This window comes from Theropithecus gelada, chromosome 12, assembly GCF_003255815.1.
Source record: "Theropithecus gelada isolate Dixy chromosome 12, Tgel_1.0, whole genome shotgun sequence".
NCBI lineage: Eukaryota > Metazoa > Chordata > Mammalia > Primates > Cercopithecidae > Theropithecus > Theropithecus gelada.
Window position 1 is genome coordinate 22,049,539 of NC_037680.1, and position 21,304 is coordinate 22,070,842.

The 21,304-nt window shown below is 40.5% G+C and overlaps 1 protein-coding gene across 4 annotated transcripts in view; it reads left to right on the forward strand.

Moving 5' to 3' along the window:
- The window catches only part of KYNU (kynureninase), a 296,464-nt gene that overhangs the window by 183,350 nt on the left and 91,810 nt on the right, over positions 1-21,304 (forward strand). The window lies entirely within an intron of this gene.

The following is a 21,304-nucleotide window of genomic DNA, read 5'->3' on the forward strand; positions in this document are numbered from 1 at the left end:
TAAGGGCTATGTGGATGGGGGTGTGGTGTTTTCTGACTGAGTGTGTGGAAATGTCCTAAACAGCGGGGTTACAGATGGGGGATAAGGAAAAGTTGCATGTTTTAAGGTGGGAGGTTGGAGGAGTAGAATAAAGTTAAAAGCCCTGGAGGGGTCTGGGTTGATGTGTTGGGTACTATGGGGAACACTGAAGTGAAGAGTAGTGTTTGAAAGGAGCAGACTTTGGCATGAGGACAGGAGTAAGAAAGACTGAGTGAAGGAAAAGGTGGCAGGGAGCAGAAAAGTGGAGGGGTGGCTTGGGGTTTGGAGACTTTTCTATTAATTTCTACAACATAGACTTGTGAGAACTTGGTGGATCCTGAAAAATTAGGTAAAGCAGTGTAGGTTGCCCTGGTATTAATTAAAAAACATACTGGCCTACCCACCACAATCAGGGTTACCCTTGGTTGGGATGAAGAGATGGTAGTTGCCAGGGTGTCCATTTCAGGGCACCATCAAGTCTTCAGTGGCAAGGCTGATGAGATCCGAGTAGGAGGTTTTGGCCGGCTTAGGAAGGGATGGGGGCGACCCTTGTGGGGTCCGCTCACAGTCCAACTTCCAGTGGGGTCCTCCACAGAGAAGACATGGCCTGGTGGGCTTACCTGGGTTTGGGCATTGTCTGGACCAGTTGACTTCATTGCCGCACTTGAAACAGGCGCCAGGTGGAGGTGGATTGCTAGGAGGCTTGCATGTGGAACTGCAGCCCTGTGGGCCTGCAGGACCCCTGATGGTGGAGGTAAGCATTTGAAACTCTGCCTGTTTTTTTGCCTTTTACTTTCCTCATCCTGATTGTTAAAGACTTTGAAGGCTAAATTAAGAAGGTATCCTTGTGGGGTTTGAGGACCGTCATCAAGCTTCCGAAGTTTGCGCCAAATATTGGGGGTGGATTGGGAGAGGAACTGAAGGTTTAAAATAGTGGTTCCTTTTGGGCTGACTGGGTTTAGGTTGGTATATTTTCTTATGGCTTCAGTTAAACAAGAGAGAAAAAGGGCTGGGTTTTCATCAGGACCTTGGGTGATTTCTGAAAATTTTTCATAGTTTACTACTTTATGGGCACCCTTTTTGAGTCCTGTAAGGAGACACACAATCATGTGATCTTGATGGCGGCATCCAGAGGCCGATAATCCCAGTGGGGGTCCTGGTTGGGAACTGCCTCTGCACCACTAGGCTGGGCAGGAGTTTGGGGATGAATTGCATCAGCATGCCCCTGAGCTAGGGTCCAGATACTGCCTTGGTCTTCTGGGGTGACGGTGGAAGAGAGGGTAATGTAGAGGTCATGCCAGGTTAGTTTATAAGACTGGGTAAGGTACTGAAACTCCCTAATATGAGGTGGGGTCTTCTGGAAATGAACTGAGTCTTTTGTTAATTTGAGAGAAGTCAATGAGAGAGAAGGGAACATGAACTCTAATAATACTTTCAGTTCCTGCTACCTCCTGAAGGGGGCACTCTAGCACAGGCGCTGAAGTAAAGGTGGGGCATGGGCTAAAGATGGCGCGTGAGCAAGTATGGGCAAGAGAGAAGGAAGAAGCCAGCAGTGGTTCCTGCTGAGGGTATGAAGGGGGAAGAGGGTTGACTTGATAAGCAGTGGAGGATAGATAGGGGCGTAAGGTGGCAGGATGGGTTTATAGGCTTCAGGAGAGGGCAGTGAGGAAGGAGAATGAGTACAGGCAATGCTAGAATTGTCCTAAGGGGACCGTGTAGGAATAGAAGTGAATACAACTGACTGGGAAGATGGTGACTGAGAAGACAATGAGTTATAGCAGGCAGTTGAGAGAAAGAGGTAGGGGCTGGGAGGGGTGGACAGCAGTCTGCTGGATTGAATGAAGAAGAAAAGGTAGGGTTGGGAGGAGAAAGGCGATCTGGATGGCGAGAATGGAAGAGAAGGATTTGAACAGGTAAGCAAGAATTGTAGAGGTCAGGTTGTGATCTGAGTGCAAAAAGGCCTGGACATAAGGAATTTCTCCCTGTTTCTCCAGTCATCAGCAATAATTGCTTAAGTTAGTTAAAATTGTAAAGTCAAATGTTTTATTTGTGGGCCATTTGGATGCATTATTTAATTTGTACTGCCGCCAGGCTATATTGTAAAAAAAAGACAAGGCGCTTAGGGTGGATAGCTTGCCTGAGGCCTAAGGTTTGCAGGGTTTTTTTTTTTTTTTCTGAGGCAGCCTAGAGGGCTGTGTTTTGGAATGGAGGACCAGGAGTTTCCCATAACAGAGGGTAGGCACAGGAGAAAAGAGAAAAAGGAGACCGTCCTGGACGGCTAGAGGGAGACGATAAAAGGAGCGATCTTCACCGCTGCCTTTTTCGTTCTCGGAACGGGATCAAATGGCTTACAGGCGTCCCCCTAAGACCAGATGATCAGCAACTGCCTAGCACACACTGGAACCTTCTTGGACCAACGTTGGATTTTTGGACCGGAGAAACCAAGAGAGTCCATGCAGATTTTTGCCTGTTAACAGGGCTCCCAGGAAACTTACTGGTAGGTGAGATCCGTGACCCATGTGCATGCAGAGGGGTGACTGGAGGATGAGGAGTTTCCTTTGTCTGGCTGCTGTGGCCTGCTCTTTGAGGTGGAGGGGTAGGTCCACAAAGGATTCTGACCTGAGCCCCTCCCAGATTTCGGGACCAGAATGTAAAATTTTTGTATTGGTTTGAACCCCAAGAGCGCAACAGACAACACGAGGAGGTGTGGAGCAACATGCTGTTTTAATGAGCGCCTGGATGCAGGTGGGCTGAGGCCTAAAATGGCATCAGCACCAAGTGAGGGGGAGACAAAGGTTTTATAGTCTCCTGCAAACAGGAAATGTCCTAGTCTGACATAACTGCTACGTTGTACCTGGATGGCTTCTCTCTCGATCTTCAGGGGTATGTGTTTTCCGACCAGGGTAGCTGTCTTCTGGCCAGCTCTCTTCCTGCTTCTGCTATTTTGCTGATGCTCGCTGCTAATGTAAGTGGCCTTGCGCTTTGGTACTGGGTCTGAGAAGGGAGGAGTTACTCATCTCCTTAAGCTTTCAGGCCTCTGGGAGAATCTTACTGTAGTGAAAACAAAAAGCATTAAATAAGTGTTAATCCACTTGCACTATTATTTAGCTAGCAGTCCCCATGCAGGAGGCTGGACAAGTCTACTCTGTTATCTGCGCAACCTAAAGAGTCTGACATGAGGGCATTTCCCAGCACGATGGGCAAATGGGATCACCTTACAATAAACCCCATCACGTGCAGAACACACTGTTAAAAAAAAAAAAAAAAAAAAAATCATGAGCCAAACTAAGTTTATTAGAGTTTAGTTGAGCAAAGAACAAAATCATGAGTCAGGCAGCCTCTCAAGCCAGAGTAGGCTCACAGAGACTCCAGCACAGGCATGTGGTTGGAAAATTTGTAGACAGAGAAAGTAAAGTGATGTGCAGAAAATAGAAGTGAGGTACAGAAACAGCCTGATTGGGTACAGCCCAGCTTTTGCCTTATTTTAACATAGTTTGAACAGTTGGTCTCCTTTGACTGGCCAAAATGTGGTGATTAGCACAAGAGTAGGTTACAGTCTGCTTATGCCTCCATTTAGGTTACAGTTCATGACTTACAAAGACAGCTTTAGACTGTACTTAAAATATGTAAGGAGGCAAGTTTAGGCTAAAGTTAATTTAACAATCCCTTTTTTGGTCATCCTCTCAATTTTGAAAGATTGACCAAAACTTTAGTCATTGATGTAACTATCACCATCATAAATGTCCTTATTTGGTTTTAAAACCCACTGGAAAATAGCATTTAAGAGTGGATTTTGTAAGATAGGAACAAGGACTTCAGTAATTTTTTTTTACGAGTTAGAGTTACAGGAGAAAAACAAAACCTAGGCTGTTCTAGGATATATCTGTTTCCTTAAAGTCTTCTTTTTTATTATGTCACATTTATCATAAATGACTATTTTTTGGGTTGATCTGGTCTGTGGGGGCCTAGTGCATGAGCTCACTCCAAAACAATATCCTCCCATAATTTTGTTTAAATCTGTTAAAAGAAAATCCTTAACCAAATTAAATTTATCAGAGTATAATTGAGCAAAGAACGATTCACAAATCGGGCAGCCTCCCAAGCCATAATAGGCTCAGAGATACTCCAGCACAGCCACGTGGTGGAAGAAGATTTATGGACAGAAAAAGGAAAGTGAATGGAAGTGAATGGAAGTGAGGTACAGAGAATGGAAGTGAGGTACAGAAACAGTCAGGTTGTTTACAGCTCAGCATTTGCCTTATTTGAGCAGGGTTTGAACAGTTTATCTTCTTTGGCCAAAACGTGGTGATTAGCACCGGAGCAGGTTACAGTTTGCTTACGTCTCCATTTAGGTGATAGTTCACTATGCACAGAGAAACCTTTAAGCCAGACTTGAAATATGTAAGTAGATAGCTTTAGGCTAAACTTGCTTCAATATCACTCATGTTTATTTTACCCACATTACGAAACTTTTCATGAAAATCTGTTTTTATACATCCATGTTGTGTGGAAAATTTTTTTTAAAAAAGAAAAAACAAGTCTGTTTTTAGTTTATGACCTTATGAATATGTTCACCTATTAAATCTTTTTTAAAATAACTTTATAGGGAGGCAGGCATAGTGGCTCACACCTGTAATTCCAACACTTTGAGAGGCCAAAGCGAGAGGATCACTTGAGCCCAGGACTTCAAGACCAGCTGAGGCAAAATAGTGAGATCCCGTGGCTACAAAAAAATAAAATAAATAAGAAGGAGAAAGAAAAATTAGTGGCATGTGGGTGGCTCATACCTGTAGTTTGAGCTACTTGGGAGGCTGAGGCAGGAGGATTGATGGGAGCTCAGGAGGTGGAGGCTGCAATGAGCCATGATTGCACCACTGTACTCCAGCCTGGGTGACAGAGTAAGACCCTGTCTCAAACAAAACAAAACAAAACAAACCCCCTCAAACTTCAATAGAAGAGTTGTAAGCAAAAACAAACTCAATTTCCTACCAATTATTATTAATCATTACATTATATAAATTTCTATTGTTTTTGTATGGCTATATTGTGGATCAGAATATCAACTTCTAGTTTAAGATAACAGACTGAGGTTGGGAGCAGTGGCTGACGCCTGTAATCCCAGCATTTTGGGAGTCTGAGGCGGGCAGATCATGAGGTCAGGAGTTCGAGACCAGCCTGACCAACATGGTGAAATGCCGTCTCTCCTAAAAATACAAAAATTAGCCAGGCATGGTGGTACATGCCTGTAATCCCAGCTACTCAGGAGACTGAGGCAGGAGAATCGCTTGAACCCGAGAGGTGGAGGTTGCAGTGATCTGAGATTGTGCCACTGCACTCCAGTCTGGCAACACAGTGAGACTCTGTGTCAAAAAAAAAAAAAAAAAAAGATAATAGATTGAGTACAAACTGAAAATTCTCCATTCTATGACAAATACAGAGAAGTGATTAAAAAAATTAACAAGCATATAGCAACAATTAAAAATAAATAAATAGAAATCTGCATAGACCAGAAATTTACGACCATTATTGAAGAAAGGAACAGTCAGAAATCAGAAGGTAATATATTGGGGGCAGCACATGTGGAGTCAGGCTCAGTGTAGGACTGAGTCAAAGACTTTTCCCAAGAAGCCCCAGGGCTAATCTGGGCAGCCCTGGATGCTTAGGTCTGGAACCCAGGGCCAGAATCTTTGATAGCCAGATCCAGTAAAGGCCAAAACCCAGAATCTCCTCCCACACCAGTAGATTCTCAAAACACAGTGCACTTGATCAGGCTGTCAGACTTACCTAGAGCCGTGCGTATTCTGATGGAGGGAATTCTCCTCTGAGCAATCCCGGATTGCATTTAAAAGTGTGCAAAATATTTGTGTAATAAATCCTTCATTTGTGTTCATTTGTTAGAAGCCAATTCTAGACATTCAAGTGTTCTAATATGTAACCAAAAAAAAAAAAAAAAAAAAAAAACTGGAAAAATAATTCGCATTTAATTTGACCAGAGAATATGTGTTTCACTTTATTCAGTTTACTTTCACAACATAAACTGCATTCTAATCCTGTTATTTTGTTCTTGATATTTATCATCCTCTAAAGAGAAGTTAGAATGTTTATATACAAGCCAGGGAAGTGGTAAAGTGATATTATTCAGTAAGATTTATTTATAAAGCCAATAAACCTTGCAAAAAGATATCCTTTGACTATTTAAAAGTTTACAGCTCTATTGCAACTTATTAAATGTCCAAGAGCTTTGTTGTCCAGTAAATACATGTATGACACATAAAGATCCTTGAAATTTCAAACCAGCCACCTTTCATTATTGTTACTAAGGAAAAATAAAAAAAAAATAAGAGAAAGACTATAAATATTCAGACTTGTTTAGAAAACTAAAGAGACTAAACGTATTTTAAATTTTTAAAAGAAAATTTGTCAACCATGGCTGTAGGGTTTTTATGCCTGTCTTTGAAAAACCACACACTCATATAATTTATATTCTGGCCCACAAGGCTTCCCCCACTTCAGATGCCAGTCAAAAATCCTAGAAACCACCCTTACTTTGCACGTACCAGCTATAAATTCAGGGATTTCCACAGTGCCCTTTGCAGGCTCCACAATTTGCTAGAGCACTTTCAGAACTTTCTTTCACTTTACTTTATGTTTGCCAGTTTATTATAAAGATACAACTCAGAAACAGCCAATGTAAGAGATGCACAGGGCATGGAAATAGGGGAGCTTCCCTGCCTTCTCTGAACCTGCCACTCTTTCGGTACTTAGATGTGTTCATCAGCCCAGAACCTCTCTGAGTCTTACTGTTTTTATAAAGCTCAGTCCCAGCCCTCCTCTCCCTCTGGGAGGTCAGTGGGTAGAGCTAAAATTTCACCTCTCCTCCCTCTGATCACTTGGTCTTTTTGATGAGCAGCCCCCCATCGTGAGATGTCTCTCAGGGCCCCAGCCTAAGTCACTTCATTAGCATCAACTCTCCTGCGATCTAAGGGGGCTTGTTATGAATAACAAAAAATACTTTTACCACTTGGACTATCCAAGGGTTTTAGGAGCCATGTGCCCTGAACTGGGAACAAAAAGCAAATATTTCTTGTTATGCCACACCTATGGGACAAAATTCATTTAGTTTTCTGCATTTTTGTTTTTGAATGCTGCATTAGTTAAATTAGATGTGTTTGGTCCCAAAATATAACGTAGGATATAGAGGATAACAATGATTTCTTAAAATGGGCAAAGTGAGTTTTGTAGACCTGAAACTTCATAAACAAAATATTTATAACTTTCCCAAAGTGTCAAACCTTATCTGACAAATGCGTTGTCACATTTTATTTGAAGTCTTTTCAGTGGTCTGGGTTGTAAATCAGAGTTAGGAAGGGTGTGATAGCTCCCATGTTAGGAAGTTTAGAGCCACAGGAATTTAAGAGATTTGTTGTGCTGGATGGGCCCTGAATCCGTGACCTGACCTGTAGGTAACTTAGTTTCCTAAACTGATGGATCCATCTTTATTGATAAAAGGGCATCTGTTTTGGTCTCTCAGGTCATAGTATTATTTCTAAAATGTTTTAACTTCCAAAATTATATACATATTAGTCAGAGAAATGGTCCTTACTTAAGTCAAATTGAAAAATGAATCAATGAAGCACAGTGACTCATGCCTGTAATCCCAACACTTTGGGAAGGTAAGGTGGGAGGATTGCTTGAGCCCAGGAGTTTAAGACCAGCCTGGGCAACATGGTGAAACTCCACCTCTGCAAGAAATACAAGCACACAAAAATTAGCCGGGTGTGGTGGTGCATGCCTATAGTTCCACCTATTCGAAAGACTGAGGTGGGAGGGTAGCTGGAACCTGGGAGTTTAAGGCTACAGTGAGCCAGGATCATGCTGCTGCACTCCAGCCGGGGTGACAGAAAAAAAAAAAGAGAAAGAAAGAAAAGAAAAAAAAAAAAAGAAAAATGTATAACTTCACTCAAACAGACTCTTTCAGAATGTGTTTGTGTGTGTGTGTTCATTTTGTTTGCAAACCCCATGCAACTTCCCATTTTGCCTTGGTTACTAAGAAGTTCTAAGAAAAATTTGATCAAGTTTAAAGTAACAAAAATATTTAATAAATTCTAATTTGTTTCTCATCTGCATTTATTGTGTTGCTACTTTCTATCATTCTTCCTCAAATAGTTTTGTATTACAATTTATCTCAAACCTCTTTGGAAGTAAGTATGGTTTAAATGATGAAATAATTAAAATAATAGTGTAGTAACTGCTGTAAAGAGTAGCAAAGGCCAAATTTATTTTTTCTACTTGCTAGTGTTACCAGCAGCGAATCCATATGGGTCTGTAGCAACCTCAATTTTTGCCTCTTCAGAAGAAATAATTCAACTGAGGGATATAATGCAGGAGAGACCAAGGCAGGTTTTAGAGCAGGAGTGAAAGTTTATTAAAAAGTTTTAGAGCAGGAATGAAAAGAAGTAAAGTATACTTGAAAGGGCCAAGTGGGCAACTTGAGAGATCAAGGGCATGGTTTGACCTTTGACTTTGGGTTTTATATTTTGGCATGCTTCTGGGGGCTTGTGTCCCTTCTCTCCTGATTCTTCCCTTGGGGTGGGCTGTCCTCATGCACATTGGCCTGCTAGCACTTGGGAGGGGCTGCATGTGCATTGTGTTTACTGGAGATGTGTGCATGCTCCCTTGAGGAATTCTTCCCTTCCCAGCTGAATGTCCCTAGAAGGTTACATAAGAGACATTACAACTTGGCCATTTTGCATCAGAGAAATGGAAATCAAAACCACAATGAGATACCATCTCACACCAGTTAGAATGGCAGTCATTAAAAAGTCAGGAAATAGCAGGTGCTGGAGAGGATGTGGAGGAATAGGAACACTTTTACACTGTTGGTGGGACTGTGAACTAGTTCAACCATTGTGGAAGACAGTGTGGCGATTCCTCAAGGATCTAGAACTAGAAATACCATTTGACCCAGCCATCCCATTACTGGGTATATACCCAAAGGATTATAAATCATGCAGCTATAAAAACACATGCACACGTATGTTTATTGCAGCACTATTCACAATAGCAAAGACTTGGAATCAACCCAAATGTCCATCAGTGACAGACCAGATTAAGAAAATGTGGCACATATACACCATGGAATACTATGCAGCCATAAAAAAGGATGACTTCATATCCTTTGTAGGGACATGGATGAAGCTGGAAACCATCATTCTCAGCAAACTGTCACAAGGACAGAAAGCCTAACACTGCATGTTCTCACTCATAGCTGGGAATTGAACAGTGAGAACACTTGGACACAGGGTGGGGAACATCACACACCGGGGCCTGTCATGGGGTGGTGGGGGGGAGGGATAGCATTAGGAGAAATAGTTAATGTAAATGACGAGTTAATGGGTACAGCACACCAATATGGCACATGTATACATATGTAACAAACCTGCACGTTGTGCACGTGTACCCTAGAACTTAAAGTATAATAAAGATAAATAAATAAAAGAAAGTTTCTCAGGATATTGTTTCATCCTTTATTAAAACGAACAAACAAAAAAAGGTAGGATCAAATTAAGAAAAGCAGAATGTTTTGGTAGGATTAGGATCTCAAGATAATTATCTGAAGCCAATAAAATGTTACATTATTAAAAAAAAAAATTCTTGGCCATTTTGCCTCTCAATGTACATGTTTGAGCCCACTCACCCAAATCTTGAGATATTGGGAAGCTGCTATCTTTTAGGAGACTGTCTTTCCCCGGCGCTGGATGCAACAGATTATTATTTTAGAGAGACAGGTAACAACTGCCTGGCCATCACCTGACATTCCTGGTGATGGGAGGGAGACGCCTGCCCTGCTCATGTCTGCCTGATTACCTACTGTAACACTAAGTTATCTAAATGTGCCATGAGCAAACAGACAAGTTGTATATTTTGGGTCATGACTGAATCTTCCAGGTTCTTAAAACCACAGCCTTTAGTTTACCATAAAAAAATTTTAAAAGAAGTAAAAGGAGGATAATAAAAATTATTATGTGTACAAATTGATAGAGTGGATAGAGAAGAGAAAGAAATAACCATATTTATTCATAGATGTAGAAAAAGTTCACTTTCAGATGAGAAGAAAAACTATTAATGAAACATTTTCTAGAAAGCCAACAATTCTTCAAAACATGGAATAATTTTCCCTTATAATTAATGTCATATTATCAAGATGGTAGAAATAAAATTGCTGAAGAATATTAATATTATTATTAAGCTTACTTCTCCCTGGATATATAAAAATCACAAAGGGTTAGCTACATGCATTTGAGATTATAAAAATGGTGTAATGTGAACATAAATTTGCTTTATGAAATCTGTGGCTGACCCTCAGAGAAGCAATAATCCCTGGAAGCTATCCCCCGATAGTTACAGACCCTCAGACGTGTACCAGCCACCTCTAAAGGCTGCTGAAATTTGTTACTTGAAAAATGGAATGTAAAGTTCTTGGACTTAGCCTAATTACAAACCTCACAGCCAAATCCACAATAACATTTGCATCTGCTTAGTAAAATATACAGAATACGGTATGGCAGTTATGAGACCCATAATGAACCCTCTTATCCAATGGGAAACAGCTTGGGGCCTTGTCATACTCACTTTGCAAGAGATTTGAAATTATGTTAGGATTAAAAAGACACAGAGGGAAGTTATGAGCCTAAGTCTCAAATCAAATACACACAGTATTTTCTGTAAACAATGCTTTAAGCCCGAAAGAACATTCTCATTTTATTTTTCTTCTACAAGACTTTTGGTCAGTTAGTTCATCTCTTTGCACATGGCTTTCCTCATTATGAAATGAAGAAAATTAGAGTAGGTACCTCATTGAGTTGCTATGCAGGCTGAAATAATACAAGTCATAATTAGAAGTGTTGAAATACTTAAGGGATCCATAAACATTAGCTTGCCAGGCTTTGAGACCAGAATGCAGTTGCTTGCATTTAACTAAGTTTTATCTTCTGGTAAAGCAAAACTATGATGTTCAATAAATAAATAAACAAGCAGAGAAACACTCTTTGGATTAGACCACTGGCTCACACTCATCTCAGAAGTGATTTAAATCTTGACATTTATTGCAGTGGGTCATAGATGATCTTATAAAATAAAGATCCTTTCAAAACCTGCTAAGCTCTCTGGAAGCATTTTAAAAATTTTGCACCCATATAACTGGAGCTCTTGATGTTTCCACATTAATTCAGAATAATTAGGAAAAAGTAAAGGAATGAAGAAAAACAACTTGAATAAACTTTGGTTAACTTTTTAAAAAAAATATTGTTAATGAAATGATGATATTGAAACATCTTAGAACAATATTGGTTTCAGAAATCTAATTTGAACCGAAAAAGATAGGCCAATTAGGTAAATAATCTTTTGAAAATACAGACATTCCTCAAAGATATTGTGGCTTGGTTCCAGGCTGCTGCAGTAAAGCAAATATTGCAATCAAGTGAGTCACACAAATTTTTGTTAACCAGTACATATGAAAGTTATGTTCATACAGTAGTCGATTAAGTATGCAATAGCATTACATCTAAAAAGCAACGTGGACACCTTAACATAAAAAATACTTTATTGCTAAAAAATGCTAACAATCATCTAAACCTTCAGTGAGCTGTAATCTTTTTGCTGATGGGGGTGTGTCTTGCCTCTATGTTGATGGCTGTTGACTGGTTGGGATGGTGTTACCTGAAGGTTGGAGTGGCTGTGGCAACTTCTTAAAATAAGATAGCAATCATGTTTGCTATGTCAATTGAGTATTCCTTTCATGAAAGAAGTCTCTGTAGCTTGTGATGCTATTTGACAGTATTTTACTCACAGTAGAACTTCTTTCAACATTTGAAGCAATCCTCTAAAATCCTGCCATTGCTTGCTTTATCAATTAAGTTAATGAAACATTTTATTCTTTTGTTGTCATTTAAACGATGTCCACAGAATCTTCACCATCTTCAAAATCTTAACCATTTTTCCTTGCTCTTTCATAAAAGGCAACCCCTCATCTGCTGAAGTTTTATTATGAGATTGCAACAATTCAGTCACATCTTCAGGCTCCACTTCTAATTCGAATTCTCTTGCTATTCCACTACATCTGCAATTATTTCCTTCACCTGAAGCCTTGAGCCCATCAAAGTCATCCATGAGGGTTGGAATAAAGTTCTCCCAAATTCCTGTTCATGTTGATATTTTGACCTCCTCCCACTAATCATGAATGTTCTTAGTGGCATCTAGAATGGTGGATCCTTTCCAGGAAGTTTTCAACTGACTTTGCACAGATCCATCAGAGGGATCACTATCTGTGGCAACAATATCCTCACAATTTTTTTTTTTTTTTTTTTTTTGAGAAGGAGTCTCTCTCTGTCACTCAGGCTGGAGTGCAGTGGCACAATCTCAGCTCACTGCAACCTCTGCCTCCCAGGTTCAAGCGATTCTCCTGTTCTCAAACTCCTAAGTAGCTGGGAGCACAGGCAGGCGCCACCATCCCTGCCTACTTTTTATAATTTTAGTAGAGATGGGGTTTCATCACGTTAATCAGGCTGGTCTCGAACTCCTGACCTCCGGTCATTCGTTCACTTTGGCCTCCCAAAGTGCTAGGATTACAGGCAGAAGCCACCCCGCACCTGGCCTGTTTTCCAAATTTTTTATTTTAATTTTTTTATTTGTTTTTTACTTTTATTTTTTATTTTTGAGACAGAGTCCTGTTCTGTCACACAGGCTGGAATACAGTGGTGCAGTCACAGCTCACTGCAGCCTTGATTTCCCGGGTTCCAACAATTCTCCCGCCTCAGCTTCCCCCTAGTACCTGGGACCACAAGCACGTGCGACCATGCCTGGCTAATTTTTGTATCATTGGTAAAAATGGGGTTTCACCATTTTGCTCAGGCTGATCTCAAACTCCTGAGCTCAACCAATCCACCTGCCTAGGCCTCCCAAAGTGCTGGGATTACCCTGCCCAGCTGCCAAATTTTATTCTTAAAGAAGACTACTTGAAAGTCAAAATTACTCCATGATCCATGGACTGCAGAATGGATGTTGTGTTAGCAAACTTGAAAACTTTAATATCCTTTGTGCATCTCCATCAGAGCTTTTGGGTGACTAGGTGCATTGTCAATAAGCAGTAAATGTTTTGAAAAGATCTTTTTTTCTGAGCAGTAACTCTCAACAGTGGGCTTAACATATTCAGCAAACCATGCTGTAAAAAGGTGGGCTGTCATCCAGGCTTTGTCGTTTCACTTATAAAGCACAGGAAGAGTAGATTTAGCATAATTCTTAACAGCCCTAGGATTTTTTGAATGGTAAATAAATATTGGCCTAAAGTCATTAGCTACATTAACCCCGAATAAGATTCTGCCTGTCCCTTGAAGGTTTGTAGCCCAGACTTCCTTTCTAGCCATAAAATCCTAGATAGCATCTTCTTCCAATAGAAGACTCATTCATCTACACTGAAAATCTATTGTTTAGTGAAGTCTGCATCAATTATCTTAGCTTGATTTTCTGGGTAACTTGCTGCAGATTCTCCATCAGCACTTGTGTTTCACCTTGCACTTTTTGCATTTCAAATAGCCAACTTGAGACAAGTTTATTAGTAATTTCATGGTACCCTTTTGTGGGCTGATTCTCACCTCACCCTTTCCCAAGCAACTCCTGTGAGTAACGTCAGTGTATCCTTTTGTTGCTCTTTTTCCAGCCACCCTTACAGACCCCTGACACAACCAACCTGTAAATGACCTCAGTATGTGTAATCTTAAGTCATCTTGTTAACACAGACACCTCCGAGGTTCCCAGGGAAACTTCAGCAGAGTTCTCTAAACTGAAATCTTGAGAGAGGAAGATTTTCAAGTAGGAACCAGACAAATTCACTTAAAACTCGCCACTACACACCTGTGTTATAGAAGAGTTCTATTTTTTCTATTGCAGATTGGATTTCCTCTTCAAGCTTACTATACTGTGTCTTTTTAAAAAGTAGTTGAAGACATTGGAATAAAAGTTAATGTCCCAAACAGCACTTTGCTGAATATTGCTGTTTCTTTAACAGCCTTTCTCCCAGCTCTTCTGAGATGGTCCATGACATTACCTTCCTTGCCCATTACCTTCATCCCTTGAATGGGCCCAAAACTTCGGGATGCAAAAACATTAATTCCATTGACTTGGTTGAGAAAGATGATAGGTCAGGTTTTTTTATCCAAAGATTATCCTGGGAATACTTCATTTGGGCCAAAATGAGGGATTATTCCAAAGAAGATTGAAGAAGCAATTACTCCTCCCTCTAGTAATATACTCTTGGACAATGATTACAGTTTGCATTTCTGCTGATAATGCTATGTGCTATAATTATACGTAAGCATATAAGAAACCTGGGGTAAAACCATGGACTTTCTCCCTTTTGCTGGCATCATCTACAGAAATACCATGGGCATCATGAAAGGCAGGATAGCTATAGGCTGAAAAAGAGCACGGTTCAGTTTGCTGCTGTCATGATGCCCTGTTGAGAGACTGCTCTTCAAGGTTTCTTGTATCCTTGGGTCCTCCAAGTCAGGCCTGGATGCATCTTTATTTACAAAGAGTAGTTGCCTCTATTTTCTCAATTGAAATGAACAAATTTTTAAGATCTAATAATTGTGTCGACTGAAGAAATCATCAATAAAAGGATCTGCATTCGATGATACAGAAGTGCACCTGGACCCTATGCAGGCAGTGGCACTGCTGCACCCTGGTCACTGCCTGGCTCCTATGCTATGTACTCCTCTTCCTGGGGCCTACGTCCACCTTGAACTTCTAAGTTTCTTTCCTTAAACCTTATGAGCCGACCTGTGCTAGTTTCACACTTTTCTTTTACATCTTCCTCACCTCTGTCAGGCGTCAAAGAATTGAAAAGAACTGGGACCTTGCTGTGGTTTAGGCTTTGGCTTAATGGAATGTTGGGGCTGGTTTGATTACCTGAGTAGATCACTTAAACTTTCTCCATATCAGCAATAAGGCTTGCATTAGTCTGTTTTCAGCTGCTGATAAAGACATACCCAAGACTGCGCAATTTACAAAGGATAGAGGTTTAATGGAGAACTCACAGTTGCACATAGTTGGGGAAGCCTCACAATAGTGGCAGAAGGTGAGGAGGAGAGAGTCACATGTTATGTGGATGGCAACAGGCAAAGAGAGAGCTTGTGTAGGGAAACTCCCCTTTTTTAAACCATCAGATCTCATGAGACTTATTCACTATCAGGAGGACAGCACATGAAAGACCTGCCCTCGTGATTCAATTACTTCCCACCAGGTCCCTCCCACAACATGTGGGAATTCAAGGTGAGATTTGGGTGGGGACACAGCCAAACCATATCATTCCACCCTTGGCTCCTCCCAAATCTCATGTCCTCACGTTTCAAAACCAATCATGCCTTTCCAACAGTCCCCCAAAGTCTTAACTCATTTCAGCATTAACTCAAAAGTCCACAGTCCAAAGTCTCATCTGAGACAAGGAAGGTCCCTTCTGCCTATGAGCCTGTAAGATAAATGGCAAGTTAATTACTTCCTAAATACAATGGAGGTACAGGCATTGGGTAAATACAGCTGTTCAAAATGGGAGAAATTGGCCGAAACAAAGGGGCTACAGGTCCCATGCAAGTCCAAAATCCTGTGGGGCAGTCAAATCTTAAAACTCTGAAATGATCTTTGATTTCATGACTCGCATCTGGGTCATACTATGCAAGAGGTGGGTTCCTATGTGGTCTTGGGCAGCTCCACCCCTGTGGCTTTGCAGGGTACAGCCTCACTCCCAGCTGCCTTCATGGGCTGGTGTTGTCTGTGGCTTTTCTGGGTGCATGGTGCAAGCTGTCAGTGGATCTAGCACTCTGGAGTCTGGAGGACAGTGGCCCTTTTCTCACAGCTCCACTAGGTGGTGTCCCAATAGGGACTCTGTGTCCCTTCTGCACTGCCCTAGCAGAGGTCCTCCATGAGGACCCCACCTCTACAGCAAACATCTGCCTGGCATTTCCATACGTCTTCTGAAATCTAGGTGGAGGTTCTCAAACCTTGACCTCTGTGCACTCACAAGCTCAACACCACATGGAAGCTGTCAAGGCTTGAGACTTGCACCCTTCGAAGCCACAGACTGAGCTGTACCTTGGCCCCTTTCAGCCATGGCTGGAGTGGCTGGGAATCAGGGCACCAAGTCCCTAGGCTGCACACAGCAGGCGGGCTCTGGGTCCCACCCATGAAACCACTTTTTCCTCCTAGCCCTCTGGGCTTGTGATGGGAGGGGCTGCTGTGAAGACCTCTGACATGCCCTGGAGACATTTTCCCTATTGTCTTGGGGATTAACATTCTGCTCCTTATTACTTATGCAAATTTCTGCAGCTACCTTGGATTTCTCCATAGAAATTTGGATTTTGTTTTCTATCGTGTTATCAGGCTGCAAATTTTCCACACTTTTATGCTCTGTTTCTCTTTTAAAATGGAATGCCTCTAACAGTACCAAAGTCACATCTTGAATGCTTTGCTGCTTAGAAATTTCTTCTGCCAGATACCCTAAATAATCTCTCTCAAGTTCAAAGTTCCACAAATCTCTAGGGCAGGGGCAGAATGCCACCAGTCTCTTTGCTAAAACATAACAAAAGTCACCTTTGCTGCAGTTACCAACAAGCTCCTCATCTCCATCTGAGACTACCTCAGCCTGGATTTCATTGTCCGTATCATTATCAGCATTTTGGTCAAAGCCATTTGACAAGTTTCTAGGAAGTTCCAAGCTTTCCCACATTTTCCTGTTTTGTTGTGAGCCCTCCAAACCATTCCAACCTCTGCATGTTACCCAGTTCCAAAGTTGTTTCCACGTTTTGGGGTATCTTTTCAGCAATGTCCCATTCTACTGGTAGTAATTTACTGTATTAGTCTGTTTTCATGCTGCCGATAAAGATATACCTGAGACTGGACAATTTACAAAGGAAAGAGGTTTTCCAGAGAACTCACAGTTCCACATGGCTGGGGAAGCCTCACAATCATGGCAGAAGGCAAGGAGGAGCAAGTCACATCTTACATGGATGGCAGAAGGCAAAGAGACAGCTTGTGTAGGGAAACTCCCATTTTTAAAACCATCAGATCTCATGAGACTTGTTCACTATCACGAGGACAACACAGGAAAGACCTGCCCCCATGATTACATCCCACCAGGTCTCTCCCACAATACATGGGAATTCAAGATGAGATTTGGGTAGGGACACAGCCAAACCATATCAAGGCTGTTGGTCTTTCCTGTCAGTCTTGTGTTCACTAAGTAGCAATTTTAACTTCTTTCAAGAACATTTTCTTTGCATTTACAACTTGGCTGTTTGGCACAAGAGACTTAGCTTTCAGCCTACCTTGGCTTTTGACACGTTTTCCTCACTAAGCTTTATCATTTCTAGCTTTTGATTTAAAGAGAGAAGCATGTGACACTTCCTTTCACTTGAACACTTAAAGGCCATTGTGGGGTTATTGATTGGCTTATTTTCAGTGTTGAGTCTCAGGGAATAGGGAGTCTGGAGACGTGGGAGAGAAATGGGGGAAGAGCTGATCAGTGGAGCAGTCAGAGCACACAACATTTATTGATTAAATTCTCTGTCTTATGTGAATGTGGTTTGTGGCATGCCAAAATAATTATAGCATTAACATCAAATATAATTGATCACAGAAATAATAATAAAGTTTGAAATATTGCAAGAATTATCAAAATGTGATACAGAGACATGAGGTGAGCACATGCTTTTGGAAAAATGGCACTGATAAGATCAGTTGATGGAGGGTTACCACAGACCTACAGTTTGTTTTAAAAACAAACAAAATGCCAGGTGTGGTGGCCCATGCCTATAATCCCCCCAGCACTTTGGGAGGCCAAGGCAGGCAGATAGCCTGAGCTCAGGAGTTTGAGACCAGCCTGGACGTTGTAAAACCCTGTCTCTACCAAAAATACCAAAAATTAGCTGGACGTGGTGCAACTGAGGTAGGAGGATTGCTTGATCTTGAGAGGCCGAGTTTGCAGTGAGCTGTGATCATGCCTCTGTACTCCAGCCCAGTGACAAAATAAAAGAAGACAAAAAACAATGAAGTGAAGTGCAATGAAAAAGAGTATGCCTGTACACTAAAAATCAGTCTGTTGTAGCTCTTTGATGTTAAGAATGCTAAATTATTTAGTGCCTTTAGGTAATATTTGTAATAAACACTTCTGTTAATGTTTTGAAACTTTACTATTTGCACCACCCCCAGTTATAGGTGTACACATTCTTGCATGTTGGACTAACCCTGTCCTTGGACAAAGGTCAGTAGCAGATGAAGATTACATTTTGTGATGTGCTCAGTTAAGTTTAATTTAAAGTGGTCCATTGTACAATAATGTTTGTGTATGTGTACAGACAAATTATTCAAATCAGGAAGGGATTATTTACAAAGAATTGGTCCAAGTTTGAGGAGGCCGTTGAAAGTGAGATGAGGGGAAGCTCTATACCAAGTGTAAGTGTAGTTTAATTCTGCCCAGCACATCTGGAGGGGAACATGTGTGTAAGTGCATCACATTCCCAAGCCAGAAAAATTTTAGGTGATTCAAAATGAACATTGTATTGTTTGGAGAACCAAAATGTCCAGGAATCTATATCCTTTTTTTGTTTGTTTGTTTTTGGTTTTTGAGACAGAATCTACCTCTGTCACCCAGGCCGCAGTGCACTGCTACCTCTCCTGCCCCACGATCTTCCGCAGGCTCAAGCAATCCTCCAACTCAGCCTTCCAAGTAGCTGGGACCACAGGCATGCACAACTATGTCCAGCTATTTTTGGTATTTTTAGTAGAGACAGGGTCTCGCCATGTAGCCCAGACTGGTCTTGAACTCCTGAGCTCAAACGATCCACCCACCTTGTCCTCCCAAAGTGTTGGAATTACAGATGTGAGCCATCACGCCCAGCCTATATCCAAATTTTTTTTCTTTTATGTTTTTCTTTTTCTTTTTATCTGTTTTTTTGTTTTCTTATTTCTTTCTTGGTTTTTTTGTTTTTGCTTTTTTTAGATACAGGTTCTCACTCTGTCACCCAGGCTAGAGTGTGGAGTGCAGTGGTAAAATTTATAGTTCACTAAAACCTCAAGCACTCTTCCTGTCTCAGCCTCCAGAGTAGCTGAAACTATAGGAGCATGCCACTATACCTGGCTAATTTTTAAAAATTGTTTGCAGAGACAGAATCTCGCTGTGTTGCCCAAGCCCATCTTGAACACTTGGGTTCAAGCATTCCTCCTGCCTCAGTCTACCACGATATCCATTTTAATCAGAATATAATATTTAAGCAAAAAAGGAATGTCTGAGCTTCTACAGAAAGTCTCCTTCCTCCTGCTTCTTCCATTTCTTGATTTTTATTTGTGATAATTATTTTTCTTTAATTTTCTCCTCACTTTATTCTTTGAAATGCTTCTCTTTCTACTAATTCTGTATTTTTCTTCATATTGCTTTTTCTTTCCTCCTTCCACTCACCCTGCCATTTTTTTAAAATAAATGGTTTTCCCAAAAGATGTGTGTAAATAACAGGGAGTCAAGAGTAAGACCAAGTTACTTTAGTGTTTGTTTTAGAAATAGCAGTAAAAATTCACACTATAATTGTTCTGTGGTCGGCAGTTTATGCAAACCTATCCCCCAAATTGGAAGTAGCTGAAAGGCCCAAGAAAGAGACTAACAAATCCAGTTTCTCAGAAAGAAACATTTAATAGGGAGTGAGAAACAGAAGTCATGATGTCCCGGCAACTGGCAACAGCAAGATTAGATAGTGAATCCCCCCCTCCACCCACCCCCCGCCACACCATTACCCACCAGAGGTAGAACTTACATGTAAAACACAGGGAAGGATTGTGTGGAACAATTGAAGTCAACCTCTCAGGGAAAGGCAAGAATGCTATGTGAATCTGCCTAAGAGCAGGATTTATGGGAGCAGCAGTTTAAATAGAAATCTTAAAGGCATTCCCAGAATAAGGGTTACTCAGAAGTCAACATGGCAGGTTAACACCCAATATGGAGTTGCTTTAGCCACCACAATAATGTAGAGAAACAAATATAATGAAGATGGTGGTATTTTTTAAACCATATTTCAAAGAAATCTTCTCTTCGAAACATGGAAAAGAAGAAGGCATATGTCACTATATGCAACATAAGCTTATATTCATATCTATTTAGTATATCTAGGACAAATTTCATTTAGTTCTAGGAATATACACTGAGATTTTTCTTATTGCCCCTTGACGTTAGATATTATTGACCTTACAATGATCAGAGATACATCTTTTAACTTCCACCACTTGTTCATCAACCTTGTCTGTCAAATGGAGAAATCTATGTGGCAAATGCAACAAGAAGTTTTCCTTGACGCAATAAAGATACAGGTCCTTCCTTAAATGGCTATGTTGAAATATAAATTCTTAAATTATATACTTATTTACATGGCTTCTCCCCTCTAGTGAACTTATCCTGGAATCTATTAGATTTATTCTACTTACTGTCTATTCTTTTAAAATGAGACTCTCAGAAATATCCCTCTGGATACAAAATGTAGGATTTGTATTATACATTTTCTCTAACATCTAGTTCGGCCTTCAAACATTAAGGTGCACATCCCATTTTTCTCAGTGACAGTAAAGGGACATAATTTCTATTACACAGGTCTAATTGCCTTGAAGAAACATCATAAGAACTCAAAACATGGAAGGTATTATTATTGTTGTTATTATGCTTTGAATTCTTAAGTAACCAATGTATTCCCTGTCTCTGGGTCTGTTTCTAGTGTCAAAACCCTTGTTAGCAGGAATTAGATCAGATTATATTAATAATTATGTAGTGGATATCTGACTTTTGCATATTTTCTCATCAGATAATACATGTCTATATTATCTTTTATCTCAGTGTGTATGAATAAATGTCAGAGCTATTTGGGTCATAATTTGCTATGCAGCTGTTTTGTCTTGTTATGTATTTCACTGTAATAACAGTGAGTTATGATTCACAAAGTAACCTCCTTTTATAAAAGGTGCATTTTAATTTGATGTTGGAAGCAACCAACTTTAAAAATGTAATTGGCCTTAATATCTTTTTAGATTCCTTTGAAGATATACTTACCACAAAAATATGCTCCTTGGGAATTTGACAATTGAGCTGATAATAGAATATATCATTTTTTAGTTTACAGGCAAAAGCAAATGCTTCATTATTTTGTTGTTACTTACTACATCATAAAAGAAACATAATTTTAGCTAGCTATGTGCATCTAAG